We start from the raw sequence: 19,225 nt of genomic DNA, 5'->3' as shown, positions 1-19,225 counted from the left end.
TTTCTTTCTTTCTTTCTTTCTTTCTTTCTTTCTTTCTTTCTTTCTTTCTTTCTTTCTTTCTTTCTTTTTAACTTTCTTTTATTTTTTTACTATTAGTTACATTTTATTAACTTTGTATCCCTCTCCCTCATTCCCACCCAATCCCACCCTCCCTCTCTCATCTCCTCCCTGCCCCTTTCCAAGTCCATTGAAAGGGAGGACCTCCTCCCCTTTCATCTGACCCTGTTTTATCAGGTGTCTTCAGGACTGGCTGCAAAGTCCTCTTCTGTGGCCTAACAGGGCTGTTCCTCCCTTGAAGGGTGGGGAGGTTAAAGAGCCCACCATTGAGTTCAGAAATAGTCCCTGTCCTCCTTACTAGGATACCCACTTGTATACTGAACTACCATGGGCTACATCCAAGCAAGGATTCTAGGTTATATTCATACATGGTCCTTGGTTGGAGAAACAGTCTCATATAAGACCCCTGTGCCCAGATATATGTGGTCCTTGTGGTGCTCCTGTCCTCTCCAGGTCATATTAACTCCAATTCTTTCATATGATTCCCTGCATTCTGCTAAAGGTTTGGTTATGAGTCTCAGTATCTGCTTTTGATAAACTGCTAGGTAGAGTCTTTCAGAGGCCCTCTGTGGTAGGCTCCTGTCCTGTTACTTGTTTTCGCCTATATCCAATGTCCATCCCACTTGTCTTTCTAAGTGAGGATTGATCATCTTACCCTGGGTCCTCTTTCTTGTTTATCATCTTTAGGTGCATAGATTTCATTATGTTAAACATATCTTATAGGTCTATATAAGTGAGTATATACCATATGTGTCTTTCTCCTTGTGGGATACGTCACTCAGAATGGTCTTTTCTAGATCCCACCATTTGCTTGCAAATTTCATGATTTCTTCATCTTTTAATTGCTTGAGTAATATTCCATTGTGTAAAAATACCAAAATTTCTGTATCCATTCCTCCGTTAATGGACATCTGGGTTGTTTCCAGGTTCTGGCTATTACAAATAAAGCTGCTACAAACATGGATGAGCAAATGTCCTTGTTGTGTACTTGAGCATCTTTTGGATATATGCCTAAGAGTGGTATAAATGGATCTTGAGGAAGCACTATTCCTAATTGTCTGAGAAAGTGCCAGATTGATTTCCAAAGTGTTGTATAAGTTTCCATTCCCACCAGCAATGGAGGAAAGTTCCCCTTTCCCACAACCTCTATATCTGACAGAGGGCTGATATCCAGAATATATAAAGAATTAAAGAAGTTAAAAAGCAATAAATCAAGCAATCCAATTAAAAAATGGGGTAGAGAGCTAAACAGAGAATTCTCTGTAGAGGAATATAGAATGGCAGAGAAACACTTAAAAAAGATGTTCAAGGTCCTTGGCCATTAGAGAGATGCAAATCAAAACGACCTTGAGATTTCACCTTCCACCCATCAAAATGGCTAAAATCAAAAACTCAAATGACAACACATAGAGGGATTCTTATGAGAGAAGGGAGAAATAGAAAGACCTGGAGGGGATAGTAGCTCCACAAAGAGAGCAACAGAACCAAGAAATCTGGGCCCAGGGGTCTTTTTCTGAGATTGATATTTCAATCAAGGACCATGCATGGAGAAAATCTAGAACCCCTCTACAGATGAAGCCCATGGCAGCTCAGTCTCCAAGTGGTTGTCCTAGTAAGGGGAACAGGGACTGTCTCTGACATGAACTCAGTGGCTGGCTCTTTGATCACCTCCCCCTGAGGGTTGAGCAGTGTTGCCAGGCCACAGAGGAGGACAATGAAGCCAGTCCTGATGAGACCTGATAGGCTAGGGATAGATGGAAGGGGAGGAGAGCCTTCCCTATCAGTGGACTTGGAGAAGGGAATGGGAGGAGATGAGGGAGGGAGGGTGAGATTTTGAGGGAATGAAGGAGGGGGCTACAGCTGGGATATACAAAGTGAATAAACTGTAATTAATATAAGAATTAAAATTATAAAATAATTTAAAAAATTAAAAATAATTCAATAATTTATTTATAGTTTTAAATTAAAATAATCTCATTTAAATGCTGTAGCATGCAGCTTAATTTTGTTTTCTTCTTTGTATTTTTATTATATTATTACTATTTATTAACATTTATTCACTTTGTATCCTAGCTGTATCTCCCTCCTTTATCTCCTCCTAGTTCCACCCTCCCTCTCTCTTCCCCCACCATGCTCCTCTCCTAGTCCACTGATAGCAGGGTCCTCCTCCCCTAACATTTGACCCTAGGTTATCAGGTCCCATCAGGACTGTCTGGATCCTCTCACCCTGTGGCATTGTAAGGTCACCCTGCCAGGGGGAGGTGATCAAAGAGCCATCAATTGAGTTCATCCCAGAGACTGCCTCTGCATCCCTTACTAGGAAGCCCCCATGGATACTGAGCTGCCCATAGGCTACATCTGAGTCTAAGTCCTCTCCATGTATGGTCCTTCGTTGATTCTTCAATCTCTATAGGACCCTTTGGGCCCAGATATTTTGGCTCTATTGGTCTCTCTGTGAAGCTCCTGTCCCCTCCAGGTCTTTCTATATCCCCCTTCTTCGATAAGATTCCCTGTACTATGCCCAAAGTTTGGCTATGAGTTTCAGCATCTGATGGGTAGAGTCTTTCAGATTCCCTATGTGGTAGGCTCCTGTCTTGTTCCCTGTCTTTTCTTGCTTCTTTCATTTTGTTTTCATCCTGTTTCTTTCATTGATATTTTCATCCAACAATTACATTGATAAGAAGTTGTAAATTGTTGCGGATAGATTTGGTTATCTGATTAAAATTCACTTGTTATCTCAATTTCTTCCATTTTGTACAGAAAAACTCAAATATGATACTTCACTTTTTAAACTTAAAATGAAGATATTTTGTGAACAATTTTATAAAGCATAGACAAGGCAAAATAACAAGGTTCTATCATATATACAGCTAGTGTATTTCTAATAATATTTCATGTGTAGTTCCCCCTCGTTGCTTTTATTGTTTATCGTTATACAGTTATGAAGAAAAAAGTCATTTCTAATACATGCATTGCTTTTTAAATATCTATTTTTCTAATAGGTACCATATGTAAGGAAGAGCCATTATTGTAATAATCCGTATTATCATTTTTAATATGAACAATTGTACCTAATTTTTTTTTATCCTATATGCCTTAAATAATGTCATTTTAAGACACATTCAGAAGTCTTTCACTTACAGGTATTCTGTTTTCAGAAAACAAAAATCTTTTTCTCAAACAAAAGATTGAATTCATTCATTGAATCCCAAGATGAAAAAACTGTAGATTAAAAATATTTACTAGACAGCGGACTCGCCTTTCTCAGCGCAGACCTAACTGCCTGGGGCCTGCAGCCACTGAGGCTGAGCCCCAAGTCCTTTATCGGCAAAGGCCAGCAGTACTGTGTCTCGGAGCCCCAGATTCACGCGCGGCAGCTGCACCATCCTCCCAGGGCCCGAGTCTGCTAGACGCCATACTAGCTCCGCAGGATCGCGATCACTGACGGTACGACCCGCCCAATACCACAGTGACAGAGAATACGCTATTTACTCACCAAAACCAGACAGAAACGCCATACAAGCTAGACACACCAGGCGCTGGGCCTCCGAAGCTTGGAGAGCACAGTAAAGAGACCCCAGGACTTCCCAGAAAGCATCTGGACTAGCAACCCAGTCTCCAGTTACAGCGGGACTTTCTAACCTGGCGGCGGAGCAGCACTGAGCTGGCGGGGCACATCAGCCCTCCAGTTTAAGACTAACCAGGGCCAAACCAGAGAACAGAAAGGCTGGTTACCCCGATTCCCACTGACGTGACCACCCTGAAATCTCCAGCTGCAGCAAGACCTCATAACCTGGCAGTGACAGCAGCACGGAACTGGCGGAGCACATCAAAGAAGCAGGGCCAAACCAGAGAGCAGACAGCCCAGATACGCCGATCTCTGCCAAGTGTCCTGCCTGTAAGTGAGTGCACCCTTGAGAATCTGCAGCTCCACTGATCCTGGCTTCTTCTAAAACAGAAGCCAGGCATCGAACCCCCTCCCACCCATATACCCACTTTGGGAAACAGAGGGGCACTTGGAACATTGAAGTTCCTGCTCTGTGGGTCTAATTGAGGAGTTAAGGCAGTTAATGCCAGAAATTGCGCTGCGATCATCACTAGTGCCTGCGACATATACATTGCAGAGCCCCTCCCACACACTCAAGGGTTCAACATTAGCCATCACTCTGTCCCTCGAGACACACGCCCACACCCACTTACACACACACACACACACATATACACACACACGCACGCACGCTTGCATTTGCCTCTGTTTGCGCCTGCGTACTTTCCTCCCACAGGTTCAGCTAGTCCTCAGCATACGCTAAGGACACGGGACCTCTCTCAACTTCCTGAAGAATTCTCCAGTCTCGAGAGAGAGACAGTACCAGTCTGATCGGCTGAATCCAAAAACAAACAGGGAAGGTCTCAGATAAGCCAATGGCCAGGGGTAGGCGAAAGAACATTTCCAACATAAATCAGGACATCATGACTTCACCAGCAAACCCCAAAATCGATGGATATTCCAATTCATCAGAAGCACAGGAAAATGACCTTAAAGCCATGCTTGCTCAATTATTTGAGGCTCATAAGGAGGAAATGAACAAATCTTTCAAAGAGATGGCCAGTCAATTGGAGGTAAAGAAAGAAGAAATAGACAAACCCTTAAAGAAACACAGGCAAACATAGCCAAACAAATAGAGGCACAAGTAGAGAAGAAATTAGTGGCATACAAAAAGGAAATGAACAAAGAAATAGAGTCCATCGTAGAGAGACAGGAATCCAAATTCAAACACATAAAAGAAATGGTGCAAGGCATGAAAACAGAATTAGAATCAATAAAGAAAACACAAAGTGAGAAAACTCTTGAGCTGGAGAACTTGGAGAAAAGATCAGGAACCACAAAAGTAAGCATCACCAACAGAATACAAGAGATGGAAGAGAGAATCTCTGGAGCTGAAGACACACTTGCAGAAATTGATACTTCTCTCAAAGAAAAAGTAAAATCAGAAAAATTCCAATCACAAAATATCCAAGAAATCAAGGATGCTATGAAAAGACAAAATCTAAGAATAATAGGAATTGATGAAAAAGAAGACTCCAGGCTCCAAGGTCCAGAAAATATTTTCAAAAAAATCATAGAAGAAAATTTTCCCAACTTAAAGAAAGAGATGTCCATAAATATACAAGAGGCCTACAGAACACCAAATAGACTAGACCAGAAAAGAAACACATCACGTCACATCATAGTCAAAACACTAAATCTACAGAACAAAGAAAAGATATTAAAAGCAGCAAGGGAAAAAGGCCAAGTAACATATGAAGGTAGACCTATCAGAATCACACCAGACTTCTCATCAGAAACTATGAAAGCCAGAAGGGCCTGGGCAAGCATCATGGAGACTCTAAGAGATCACAAATGTCAACCCAGACTACTATACCCTGCAAAGCTTTCAATCAACATAGATGGAGAAAACAAAATATTCCATGACAAAACTAAATTTACGCAATATCTATACAGCAAACCAACCCTACAGAAGATACTAGAAGGAAAACTCCAATCCAACGAAAACGAATTCACCCAAGAAAACAGGGCATACAGATAATGTCCCAACAAAAATGAAAAGAAAACAAGCAATGAAACAAGGTAAGATCATCGACTCCATTGCACAAGGAACTAACATGCATTGGTCAATATTATCTATCAATATTAATGGACTCAACTCACCAATAAAAAGACACAGGCTAACAGAATGGTTACGGAAACAGGACCCAACATTCTGTTGCATCCAAGAAACACACCTATGCAACAAAGATAAACACTACCTCAGAGTAAAGGGCTGGAAAAATGTTTTTCAAGCAAATGGTTCCAGAAAACAAGCTGGAGTAGCCATCCTAATATCTAATAAAATAGACTTTCAACCCAAGTTAATCAAAAAAGATAAGGAGGGCCACTATATTCTCATCAAAGGAAAAATCCAACAAGAGGACATCACAATTTTGAATATCTATGCCCCAAATACAAGAGCACCTACATTCGTAAATGAAACAATATTAAAGCTTAAATCATACATTGATCCTAATACCTTAATAGTGGGAGACTTCAACACCCCACTCTCATCAAGGGACAGATCAACCAGACAGACACCAAATAGGGAAATGAAAGCACTCACAGAATCCCTAAATCAAATGGACCTAATAGATGTCTACAGATCTTTTCACCCAAACTCAAAAGAGTACACCTTCTTTTCAGCACCGCATGGAACCTTCTCCAAAATAGACCATATAGTTGGTCACAAAGCAAGCCTCAACAGATACAAAAGGATTGAAATAATCCCTTGTATACTATCTGACCACCATGGACTAAAGCTGGACATCAACAACAACAGAAACAACAAAAAGCCGACACGCACATGGAAACTGAACAACTTACTACTCAATGACAGCTGGGTCAAGGAAGAAATAAAGAAAGAAATTAAAGACTTTCTAGAATTCAATGAAAATGAAGGCACAACATACCCAAATTTATGGGACACATTGAAAGCAGTGCTCAGAGGAAAATTTATAGCACTAAGTGCCTACAAGAAGAAATCTGTAACATCACATACAAACAACTTAATGGCCCAACTGAAAAACCTAGAAAAAAAAGAAGCAGATACACCCAAGAGGAGCAGACGGCTGGAAATAATCAAACTAAGGGCAGAAATCAATCAATTAGAAACAAATAAAATTATCCAAAGAATCAATGAAACAAAAAGCTGGTTCTTTGAGAAAATCAACAAGATAGACAAACCCTTAGCCAAACTAACTAAAAAGCAGAGAGAAACCATACAAATCAGCAAAATCAGAAAGGAAAATGGGGACATAACTACAGACACTGAGGAAATCCAAACGATTATTAGGTCATACTACAAAAGCCTATATGGCACAAAATTTGAAAATCTAAATGAAATGGATAACTTTCTTGACAGATTCCATCTACCAAAATTAAGTCAAGATCAGGTAGAAAGACTGAATAGTCCTATATCTCCCAAGGAAATAGAAGCAGTCATTAACAGTCTCCCCTCCAAAAAAAGCCCTGGACCAGATGGCTTCAGCGCAGAATTCTACAAGACCTTCAAAGAAGTACTAACACCAATTCTCCTCAAACTATTCCATAAAATAGAAACAGAAGGAACACTACCAAACTCATTCTATGAAGCCACAGTCACTTTGATACCTAAACCACACAAAGATCCAACAAAAAAAGAGAACTTCAGACCTATCTCTCTTATGAACATTGATGCAAAAATACTCAATAAAATACTTGCAAACCGAATCCAAGAACACATCAAAGATATCATCCACCATGACCAAGTAGGCTTCATCCCAGGAATGCAAGGGTGGTTCAACATACGGAAATCCATCAATGTAATCCACCACATAAACAAAATGAAGGAGAAAAACCACATGATCATCTCCTTAGATGCTGAAAAAGCATTTGACAAAGTCCAGCACCCATTTATGTTTAAAGTCTTGGAGAGATCAGGGATACAAGGCACATACCTAAAGATAGTAAAGGCAATATACAGCAAGCCTATAGCCAACATCAAACTCAATGGAGAGAAACTTAAATCAATCCCACTGAAATCAGGGACAAGACAAGGCTGCCCACTCTCTCCATATCTCTTTAACATTGTACTTGAAGTCCTAGCCAGAGCAATAAGACAACTAAAGGAGATCAAGGGGATACAAATCGGAAAGGAAGAGGTCAAAGTGTCACTATTTGCAGATGATATGATAGTATACATGAGCGACCCCAAAGATTCAACCAGAGAACTTCTTCAGCTGATAAACACCTTCAGCAAAGTGGCAGGATACAAAATCAACTCAAAAAAATCAGAGGCCCTCTTGTATACCAAAGACAAAAAGGCTGAGAAAGAAATTAGGGAAACAACACCCTTCACAATAGCCACTAACAACATAAAGTACCTTGGTGTGACTCTAACCAAGCAAGTGAAAGACCTATTTGAGAAAAACTTCAAGTCTTTGAAGAAAGAAATTGAAGAAGATCTCAGAAGATGGAAAGATCTCCCGTGCTCATGGATTGGTAGGATTAACATTGTGAAAATGGCCATCCTGCCAAAAGCAATCTACAGATTCAATGCAATTCCCATCAAAATACCAACTCAATTCTTTACAGACCTTGAAAAAAAGATTCTCAGCTTCATATGGAGAAACAAAAAACCCAGAATCTCCAAAACGATCCTGTACAACAACAGATCATCTGGAGGTATCTCCATTCCCGATCTCAAGCTGTACTACAGGGCAACAGTAATAAAAACTGCATGGTATTGGCATAGAAACAGAAAGGAGGATCAATGGAATCGCATAGAAGACCCAGAAATAAACCCACACACCTATGAATTCTCAATATTTGACAAAGAAGCCAAATCCATTCAATGGAAAAAAGACAGCATCTTCAACAAATGGTGCTGGACCAACTGGATGTCTACATGCAGAAAAATGAAAATAGATCCATATCTATCACCCTGCACAAAACTAAAGTCCAAGTGGATCAAGGACCTCAACATAAAACCAGATACTCTAAATCAGCTGGAAAAAAAAGTGGGAAACAGCCTAGAATTCATTGGCACAGGAGACAACTTCCTGAACAGAACACCAACAGCACAGGCTCTAAGAGCAACAATCAATAAATGGGACCTCATGAAACTGAAAAGCTTCTGTAAAGCAAAAGACACTGTCATCAAAACAAATAGACAGCCTACAGATTGGGAAAGAATCTTCACCAACCCTTTATCTGACAGAGGGCTAATATCAAGTATATATAAAGAACTAAAGAAGCAGAAAAGCAACAAACCAAGTAATCTACTTAAAAAATGGGGAACAGAGCTAAACAGAGAATTCTCGAAAGAGGAACGTCGAATGGCAGAGAAACACTTAAAGAAATGCTCAACCTCATTAGCCATTAGGGAAATGCAAATCAAAACGACCCTGAGATATCACCTTACACCCATCAGAATGGCCAAGATGAAAAACTCAAGTGATAGCACATGCTGGAGAGGTTGTGGAGAAAAGGGAACCCTCCTCCATTGCTGGTGGGAATGTAAACTGGTTCAACCACTCTGGAAGTCAATCTGGCGCTTTCTCAGACAACTAGGAGTAGTGCTACCTCAAGACCCAGCTATACCACTCCTAGGTATATACCCAAAATTTGCTCAAGTACACAACAAGGACATTTGTTCAACCATGTTCATAGCAGCTTTATTTGTAATAGCCAGAACTTGGAAACAACCCAGATGTCCATCAACGGAGGAATGGATACAGAAACTGTGGTATTTTTACACAATGGAATACTACTCAGCAATCAAAAAGGAAGAAATCATGAAATTTGCAGGCAAGTGGTGGGATCTAGAAAAGATCATTCTGAGTGAAGTATCCCAGAAGGAGAAAGACAAACTTGGTATATACTCGCTTATATAGACCTACAAGACATGATAAACATAATGAAATCTACACACCTAAAGAAGATAATCAAGAAAGTGGACACAGGCGAAGGTGATTAATCCTCATTTAGAAAGACAAATGGGATGTGCATTGAACTTATGACAGGAGTCTATCACAAAAGGCATCTGAAAGACTCTACCTAGCAGTGTTTCAAAGCAGACACTAAGACTCATAACCAAACCCTCGGCAGAGTGCAGGGAATCATATGAAAGAAGGGAAGTTAGTATGATATGGAAAGGATAGGAGCTCCACAAGGACCAAATATATCTGGGCACAGGGTCTTTTCTGAGACTGACACTCAACCAAGGACCATCTATGGATATAACCTAGAACTTCTGCTCGGATGTGGCCTGTGGTAGCTCAGTAACCAAGTAGTTTTCCAAAGTAAGGGGAACACGGACTATTTCTAATAGGATCTCAAGGGCAGGCTGTTTGACCCCCACCCCAGGGGAGGAGCAGTCTGTTAGGCCACAGAGGAGGACTTTGCAGCCAGCCCTGAAGATACCTGATAAAACAGGGTCAGATGAAAGGGGAGGAGGTCCTCCCCTATCAGGGGACTTGGAAAGGGGCAGGGAGGAGACCAGGGAGGGAGTGTGGGGTTGGGGAGGGAATGAGGGAGCGGGATACAGCTGGGACACAGAGTTAACAAAATGTAACTAAAAAGAAAAATAAAATAAAAATTAAAAAATTAAAAAAAAAAGAAAAAAAAATATTTACTAATTTTTGTTTTAAAATTAAAAGGAGGGGGTAAGATAATATTGATTAGAATTTGAAACCTTGAATCAGAGTTAAAATATAGGATAAAGTATCTGTACTTGACTAAGAGAGGAAAAAAATCTCAATTCCAATTTTCAAATAGTGAAAGAATTCACTTGATCCCATTCTTTTTTTATCATGTACATGTGGAACACAAATCACAGAGTTCCTTAAAATTTTATTTTCCTTGACTCTAGAGTTTATCTTCTATCTAACTAGCCATGCTGAAATGATTGTGGGTATCAACAAACTAAATTACAGCCATTTCTAGTCATCAAAACAAGCTATGTCATAGAAATGGTGGCCTAGAAAGAAAAAGAGAAAAACGACAAAGTATGATTGTAATTTCAAGGCTTCAATTGTATTTTGAATAGCCCTAAGTTTTGTTCCATCTGTTGGTGTTCGATCATATTAGTTTGTTATGAGTTTTACCTGCAAAACTGAGCTAACGCTATTCAAACATAATATAGAAAGTCTCACTTTTCCAATATTCTATGATGTTCAACTGTGTGTTTTATATAAATATATACATATTACATGCATATAATGCTTATATTATATAATGTTTATATTCTGCATACATGATATGATATAATATAATAATATAACATAAAATAAGAAATATAACAAATACATCATATATTATAATATATTTAATGTCTAACGTAATGTAATATGTAACATAATGTGTAATAAAATGCATAATGTATAATATAATGTGTGGTGTATAATATATTATATGCATAATACATATAACATACATAAAAGTATGCATATATATGATGTGAACATTAGTATACTTATATATACTTTTACCTACATTCATTTTTGAACACTGAACTTAAACCAACCTAATATGAGAATGTATCAATTTTTTTTTTATTTTGATACTTGGAAGCAGAATCTGTAAGATGATTCCTCATATGTTAGCATTTAATTCAGTAAAACTTCCTTAAACATTTTTCAAGGACTAAAACCTATGAGGAAAAATTTTTGTATGTTTTAATATCTCATTGCATTCTCCTGGGCCATTATGGTTTTCATATTAACTAAATTTGGTTTTAATAATTTATATGTGACTAAAAATTGTTATGTTTTTAAAATATTGATATAACCTCATAATTAATAGACAATGAGTATCATATTGATATATCAAATTTATTTTTTCTTTTTATATTACTGATGTAGATTGCATATCACCTTTAGATATCAGATTAATGTATTTTCTATTTTCTTCTTTGATTTTATCATTTGTTATTTTAAATACTGTTTTATTCTCTTTTAATTATCTGAATGGATTATGTAATTTATAATTTCCCTTTCAAAACATTCCTAAGAAATTTATAGTGGATGATTCTAATGGCCAAGAGTAAAAGTGAATTAACAGGATTATGTCGAGTTTTAACTGTTTGAATTCAGAACATATCTAGGACAAACTAATACAAATAACTTTGAAAATGACTTACATTATTCTACATAATAACTCACTGTCCTTCTGTCAAGCATTTTTAATCCAGGAACTAGGATACTCTGCCAGGGGATCATATATAAACATATAAATTTGTATGTGTAAAACACACACACACACCCTAGTATACTCCTTTAATACCTCAGGCTGAAATACAGATTTTTAATCCTTGTGGCTGGAATATAGGCAATCTTTAATACAGACTTTTAATACCAAATAATGATATCTAATTGAGAGGATGCAGAAAATAGAGAATGAGGGAAAAGTACAGGAATAGAGTAGTGTTTTGTGAAATCAACTTGAATTATTTGAAGTTCAGCTGAATGCAGATGAGTGCCGTTGAGTCCCTGCAGTTCTTTTCAGCTCTGTTCAGTTTGTACAGTCAGTGCAGTTCATGGAGTTCAGGGGAAGTTTTTGGGGTTTTTTTGTTTTGGTTTTTTGTTGTTGTTGTTGTTTTGTTTTGTTTTGTTTTCAAGCAGAATAATTCAGTCAGAAGAAGAGAAAAGCCAATTTGAATCAGTCGGTTTGGAGAGGAGTTTTGAGCCAAAACAGCTGAGTTGAACGAGCCAGGCAGAGTTCAAAAAGATCTACAAGGTGTGAGTTATTCAGCAGTCTCAGAGCCTGAAAACATTATAGACTTAGTTTAGCAGAGTGAGCCTGGAAGCTGGAGTCTTCAAGGTCTGAACTTACAGAAAATTAGATTGTATGGAGGCTAAAAGCTTCCAGGTCTAGACCTAGGGATAGATAGAACACAGATAAAAAATACTCTGGTCTCAGCCAAAGGCATGTATTTGTAAAGTGTGTGTGTGGTTCTCATCTCATCTCTTTCTCTGAGGAAATAAAAGCAACATTTATATTCTTCATTTTCTTTGAAGAGTTCGTACACTTAAAGAAGTCATGAAAGTCCCTTGGAAAAAGTTACCTTAGCCTGTCTCATATTTTAATGAACGGTGATCACAACAAATAACATCTTGATTTTGACACTGGAATGCAAGATACTTTGTACCAATTAAAGAGCTCAGGTTTGAGCTGTTGCCTGGCCAGCTTATCTGCAGCCATCTTCCCACTCTTGACCATTATAGAATATGCAAACTGTTATCTAAGTGTTAGCGTCCATGCAGACACTGTGCTGTTCATTATGCTTTTGTTTTTTGCCTTAATATAAAACTTCGTTTTTGAATTTTTCTCAAGATGCTTTAACACTCCACAATGTTTACGAACATAGTAATTACACTTGTTCAAAATTATCTATTTGTTTCAGTGTTTATATGGTATAATTACTTTTGGGGAATATTAAATGTTGTGTATATATTTTTCACAATTTGAACCTTATTTTGTAAGAAAAAAATAGATCTGGGTTTTACTAAAACATTTTACCAAAAAAATCTTTAAAATAAACACAAATAGAAAATGAAATGAGTACTTTAATTAATGAACTACACTCTAATTACGAACACTGAATTTGAAGGAATTTTAAATTGCAGGTCACCAATTCATTCAAATGTGTTCATTTTTAAATTCATTTCATTTATTTACTTTACATCCTTAGGCTGCCCCCTTCTTCGTCTTCTCCCAGTGCCTCCCTCCCTCTCCTTCTTTTTCCCTTGTCCTTTCCCAGACCTTCTGAGAAAAGGGGATCCCCATTCCCCTGTATCAACACTCCCCGCACACCCAATCACATAAGGACTGAGCATATTCTCATCCGCTGAAGCCAGGAAAGGCAACACTGCCAAGGAGAAGTGATCCAAAAGAAGGCAATAAAGTCCATGTTAGAAAAAGCTTCCTCTCCTCCACTCACCAGGTGAACCACAAGAAGGCCAAGCCTCCCATTGGCCACATATGTGCAAGGGGCCTATGTCCAGACGTGCATGCTCCTTAGCTCTTATCTGTCTCCTTAAGCTCCTGTGGTTCTGGGTTAGTTGTCTCTGTTAGTTGTCTTAGGGAGTTCCTGTCTCCTCCATATCCTTCCATCTTTCCCACAACAATGGCACAAGACACCCCCCCCCCAGCACTTCCCCCTGCTTGGCTACAAGTACCAGCATCTGTCTCTATCTACTGCGGAATGGAGTCTCCCAAACTAATGTCATGTTAGGCTCCTATCTGTAAGGATAGGAGAGCATCATTAGTGTCAGGGGCTGGCTCTCTACCATGGGGTGGGTCTCAGGTTGGGGCAATAATTGATTAGGCATTCCCCTAATCGATGTTTCTTCTTTATCCCTGCACTTCTTGAAGGCACAGTAATTTTTCAACAAAGGTTTTGTGGGTGGGCTGTTGTTTCTCTCCCTCCACTATTCCTTCCTGGCTAGAAGGTAGACACTTCAGTCTCTATGCCCCCCCCCATTAGAAGTCTGACTAGAGTCACACTCATAACCTCCCAAGAGCCTACTTTGTCACAGTCCTTCAGCTTGTCAAAGAGATGCCACTCAGTTTCCCTCTTTGTTCCCAGCCCTCTCATTCCTTTCTCCTCACATGTGACCTCCACCCTGTTTCCCTCCACATTCCATCTCCTGCCCAGTTCCCTCTCTTCATCCACTTCTGCTGTCTATTCTATTTCCCCTTCTGGGTGAAATCCCAGCACCCTATACTAGGTTCTATGTGTTCCCTAGCTTCTTCAGGTGTGTGGATTGTGTATGGTTATCCTGTACTATAGGTCTAATATCATCCACATTTAACTGGGTACATACCATGTGTGTCTTTCTGTGTCTGGGTTACATCACTAAGAATGATCTTTTCTAGTTCCAGTCATTTTACTGAAAATTTTCATTATCTCCTAATTTTTAATAGCAGAGTAGTATTCCATTGTATAAATGTACCAGAATTTCTTAACCATTCTTTATATGAGGGACATCAAGGTTGTTTCCAGATTCTGGCTATCATGAATAAAGCCACCATGAAGATAGCTGAGCAAATGTCTTTGTATGGTGAAGCATTCTTTGGGTATATGCCCAGGATTGTTATAGCTGGGTCCGGAGATGGAACTATTTCCAATTTTCTGAGAAAGAACCAGGTTGATTTTCAGAGAAGTTGTACAAGTTTGCACTCGCACCAGCAATGTAGAGAGTGTTCTCCTTTCTCTATGTCCTCTCCAGCATGTGTTGTCACTTGAGTTATTTTTTTAAGTCAGCTTTTATTTTTTAATTTAATTTAATTTTATTAATTACACTTTATTCACTTTGTATCCCCCCATGAGTCCCTCCCATCTCCCCTCCTGGTCCCACCCTCCTTTCTCCTTCTTCATGCATTTTTTCCCAAGTCCACTGATAGGGGAGGTCCTCCTCTCCTTCCTTCTGATCTTAGTCTATCAGATTACATCAGGAGTGGCTGCATTGTCATTTTCTGTGGTTTGGTAAGGCTGCTCCACCCTCAGGGGGAGGTGATCAAAGAGCAGGCCAATCAGATTATGTCAGAGGCAGTCTCTCTCCCCATTACTATGGAACCCACTTGGACACTGAACTGCCATGGGCTACATCTGTGCAGGGGTTCTAGGTTATCTCCATGCCTGGTACTTGGTTGGAGTATGAGTCTCTGGGAAGACCCCTGTGTTCAAATTTTCTGGTTCTGTTGCTCTCCTTGTGGGGTTCCTGTCGTCTCCAGATCTTACTATTTCCCTCTTCTTAAATCAGATTCCATGCACTCTGCCCAACAGTTGGCCATAAATCTCAACATCTGCTTTGATAGTCTGCAGGGCAGAGCCTTTCAATGGCCCTCTGTGGCAGGTTCCTAGGTTGTTTCCTGTTTTCTTCTTCTTTTGATGTCCATCCTCAGACAACTAGGAATATCACTTCCTCAAGATCCAGCCATACCACTCCTAGGCATATATCCAAAAGGGGCTCAAGTACACAATAAGGACATTTGCTCAACCATGTTTGTAGCAGCCTTATTTGTAATAGCCAGAAGCTGGAAACAACCCAGATGCCCCTCAACTGAAGAATGGAGGCAGAAATTGTGCTACATCTACACAATGGAGTATTACTCTACAATGAAAAAATAAAGAAATCATGAAATTTGCAGATAAATGGTGGGACCTGGAAAGGATCATCCTGAGTGAGCTGTCCCAGAAGCAGAAAGATACACATGGTATATACTCACTCATATAGACATATAACATAGGATAAACCTACTGAAATCTGTACATCTAAGGAAACTAATCAAGAGAGAGGACCCTGACTAAAACGCTCAATCCCCATCCCGAAAGGCAAAGAGGATGGACGTCACTTGAGTTTTTGGTCTTAGCCATTCTATTTTGTCCATTCTGGCTAAGATGGAAACTTAGAATCATTTTGATTTGCATTTCTTTGATTGCTAATAACACTGAGCACTTCTTTAATTGCTTCTCAGTCATTCAAGATTCCTCTGTTGTGAATCCTCAAGTTAACCCTGTACACCATTTTAAATTGGATTATTTTATTTGTTGATGTTTAATTTCTTAAGTTTTTTATATATTTTGGATATTAACTCCCTGTTTGATATAGGGGTGGTGAAGATCTTTTCCCAATCTCTACATTGCTCTTTTGTTCTATTGACAATATCCTTTGGCTTACAGAAGCTTTTCAGTTTCATGAGGTCCCATTTATTATTTGTTGATCTCAGAGCCTGTGCTGTTGGTGTTCTGTTCAGTAAGTTGTCTTCTATGAATGGGTTCCAGATTTTCCTCACTTTGTTTTTTAACAGATTTCTACTTTCTGCTTTTATATCAAGGTCTTTGATCCACTTGGAACTGAGTTTTGTGCAGGGTGATAAAGACTGGTCTATTTGCATTTTTCCACATGCAGACATGTACTTGTTGAAGATACTTTCTTTTCCATTGGATGGTTTTGGCTGCTTGGTCAAAAATCAAGTGCCTGTAGGAATGTGGGTTTATTTCTGGAACTCCAATTCAGTTCCACTGATCAATCTGTCTGTTTTTATGCCAATACCATGAAGTTTTTATTACTGTTGCTCTGTAGTACAGCTTGAAATCAAGGATGTTGATGCCACAGAAGTTCTTTTATTGTACAGAATTGTTTTTGCTGTATTGGGTTTTTTATTTCTCTATATGATGGTAATGGTTGTTTTTTCCATGTCTGTAAAGAATTGTGTTGGAATTTTGATGAGAATTGCATTGAATCTAAGATGGCTTTTAATACAATGGCTATTTTTACTATGTTAATTCTACCAAACCATGAGCATAGGAGATCTTTCCATCTTCTAAAATCTTCTTCAATTTCTTTCTTCAAAGGCTTGACATTCTTGTTACACAGCTTGTTCACTTGACTGGTTACAGTTACACCAAGGTGTTTTATATCAATTGTGGCAGCTGTGAAGGGTGTTGTCTCCCTAATTTCCTCGTCACCCTTTTATAAAGGAGGGCTACTGACTTTTTTTTGAGTTAATTTTGTATCCAAACATGCTGTGTAAGGTGTTTATCAGCCAAAGGAGTTCTCTGGTAGAATCTTGGGGTCACTTATATATATTATCATGTCATCTGTGAATAGAATAATTTTACTTCTTCCCTTCCATTTTGTATCTATTTGTTCACCTTTACTTGTCTTATTGCTTGAGCTGGCAATTCAAGTACTATAGTGCAGAGATATGGAGAGAGTGGGAAGCCTTGTCTTGTTGCTGATTTTAGGGGGAATTCTTTAAGTTTCTCTCCGTTTAAATTGATGTTGTCTATTGGCTTGCTGTATATTGCCTTTATTGTGTTTAGGTATATGCCTTGAATCCCTGAACTTTCCAAGACTTTAAACAAGAAGGGGTGTTGGATTTTATTAAGGACTTTTCATCATCTAATGAGATGATCATGAGGTTTTATTTTTCCTTCAGTTTGTTTATATGGTGAATTACTTTCTTGGATTTTTGTGTGTTGAACCATCCTTGCATTCCTGGAATGAAGCCTACTTGATCATAGTGGATGATATTTTTAATTAATCAATTTATTTATTTATTACAATTTATTCACCTTGTAAACCCACAGTAGTCCTCTTCCTTGTCTCCTCCTAATCCTACCCACCCTCCCTCTTCTCCCCTTATGCCCCTTTCCTAGTCCTCTGATAGGGGAGGCCCTCTTCCCCTTCTATCTGACCCTAGGCTATCATCTCTCATCAGGGCTGGGCTGGATTCATTATCTTCTTCTATAGCTTGGCAAGGCTGCACCACCCAGGGGGAGGCGATCAAAGAGCCTGCCACTGAGTTCATGTCAGAGACAGCCCATACTCCCCTTACTAGGGAACCAGCTTGGGAACTGAGATGCCTATGGGATTCCTCTGAGCAGGGGTCTAGGTCAGCTCCATGCATGGTTCTTAATTGGAGTATTTATTTCTGCAGGCCCCCCTGGGCCCAGGTTTTTGTGCTCTGTTGTTCCCTTGTGGAGCTTCTGTCCCCTCCAGAACTTTCCGTCTTCCTCTTCTTCCATAAGGTTTCCATCACAGTGTCCAAAGTTTGGCTATAAGTCTGAGTATTTCCTTTGATACCCTTGTGGGTAAAATCTTTCAGAGGTCCTCTGTGGAAGGCTCCTGTACTGTCCCTTGTCTTTTCCTACTTCCCGTGTCTATCCTGTTTGCCCTTCTGAGTAAGGTTTCAGCCTCTTCCCTAGTGTCCTCCTTGTTTAGCTTTAGGAATACAGATTTTAATATGTTTATCCTATAACATATGGCTTATATCCCCTTATAAGTGAGTATATTCCATATGTTTCTTTCTGCTTCTGGGTTACCTCACACAGGATGATCTTTACAAGTTCCCATTTGCCTGAAAATTTCATGATTTCCTTGTTTTTAATTGCTGAATAGTATTCCACTGTGTAAATGTACCACAATTTTTGTATCCATTCCTCTGCTGACAGACATCTGGATTGTTTCTGGCTATTACGAACATGGTTGAGTAAATGCTCTTGGTGTATACTTGAGCATATTTTGGATCTATGCCTAGGAGTGCTATAGGTGGATCTTGAGGAAGTATTATTTCTAATTTTCTGAGAAAGCACCAGATTGATTTCCAAAGTGGTTGTATAAGGTTACACTCCCACCATCAATGGAGGAAGTTTCTCCACAACCTCTCCAGCATTCATCATACCTTGAGTTTTTGATCTTAGGTATTCTGATGGTTGTGAGATTGAATCTCAGGGTCCTTTTGATTTGCATTTCCTGAATGACTGAGGATGTTGAACATTTCTTTAAGTGTTTCTCTGCCTTTCAATATTCCTCTGTTGTGATTTAGATCTCAGGGTGACTGTGGCTTGATAGAATAAGTTTGACAACATTCCTTTTGTTTCTATTTTGTGGAATACTTTGAGGAGTATTGGTATTAGTTCTTTGAAAGTCTGGTAGAATTCTACTCTAAAACCATCTTGCCCAGGTCTCTATTGGTTGGGATGTTTTGATGACTATTTTGATTTCCTTAGTGGCTATGGGTCTATTTAAATTGTTAACCTGATCTTGATTTAACTTTAGTAAGTGATATATATCAATAAAATCATCC

The sequence above is a fragment of the Psammomys obesus genome, unplaced genomic scaffold (assembly GCF_907164565.1).
Source record: "Psammomys obesus unplaced genomic scaffold, mPsaObe1.curated_primary_1811, whole genome shotgun sequence".
NCBI lineage: Eukaryota > Metazoa > Chordata > Mammalia > Rodentia > Muridae > Psammomys > Psammomys obesus.
Note: the sequence above shows the minus strand (reverse complement) of the source record.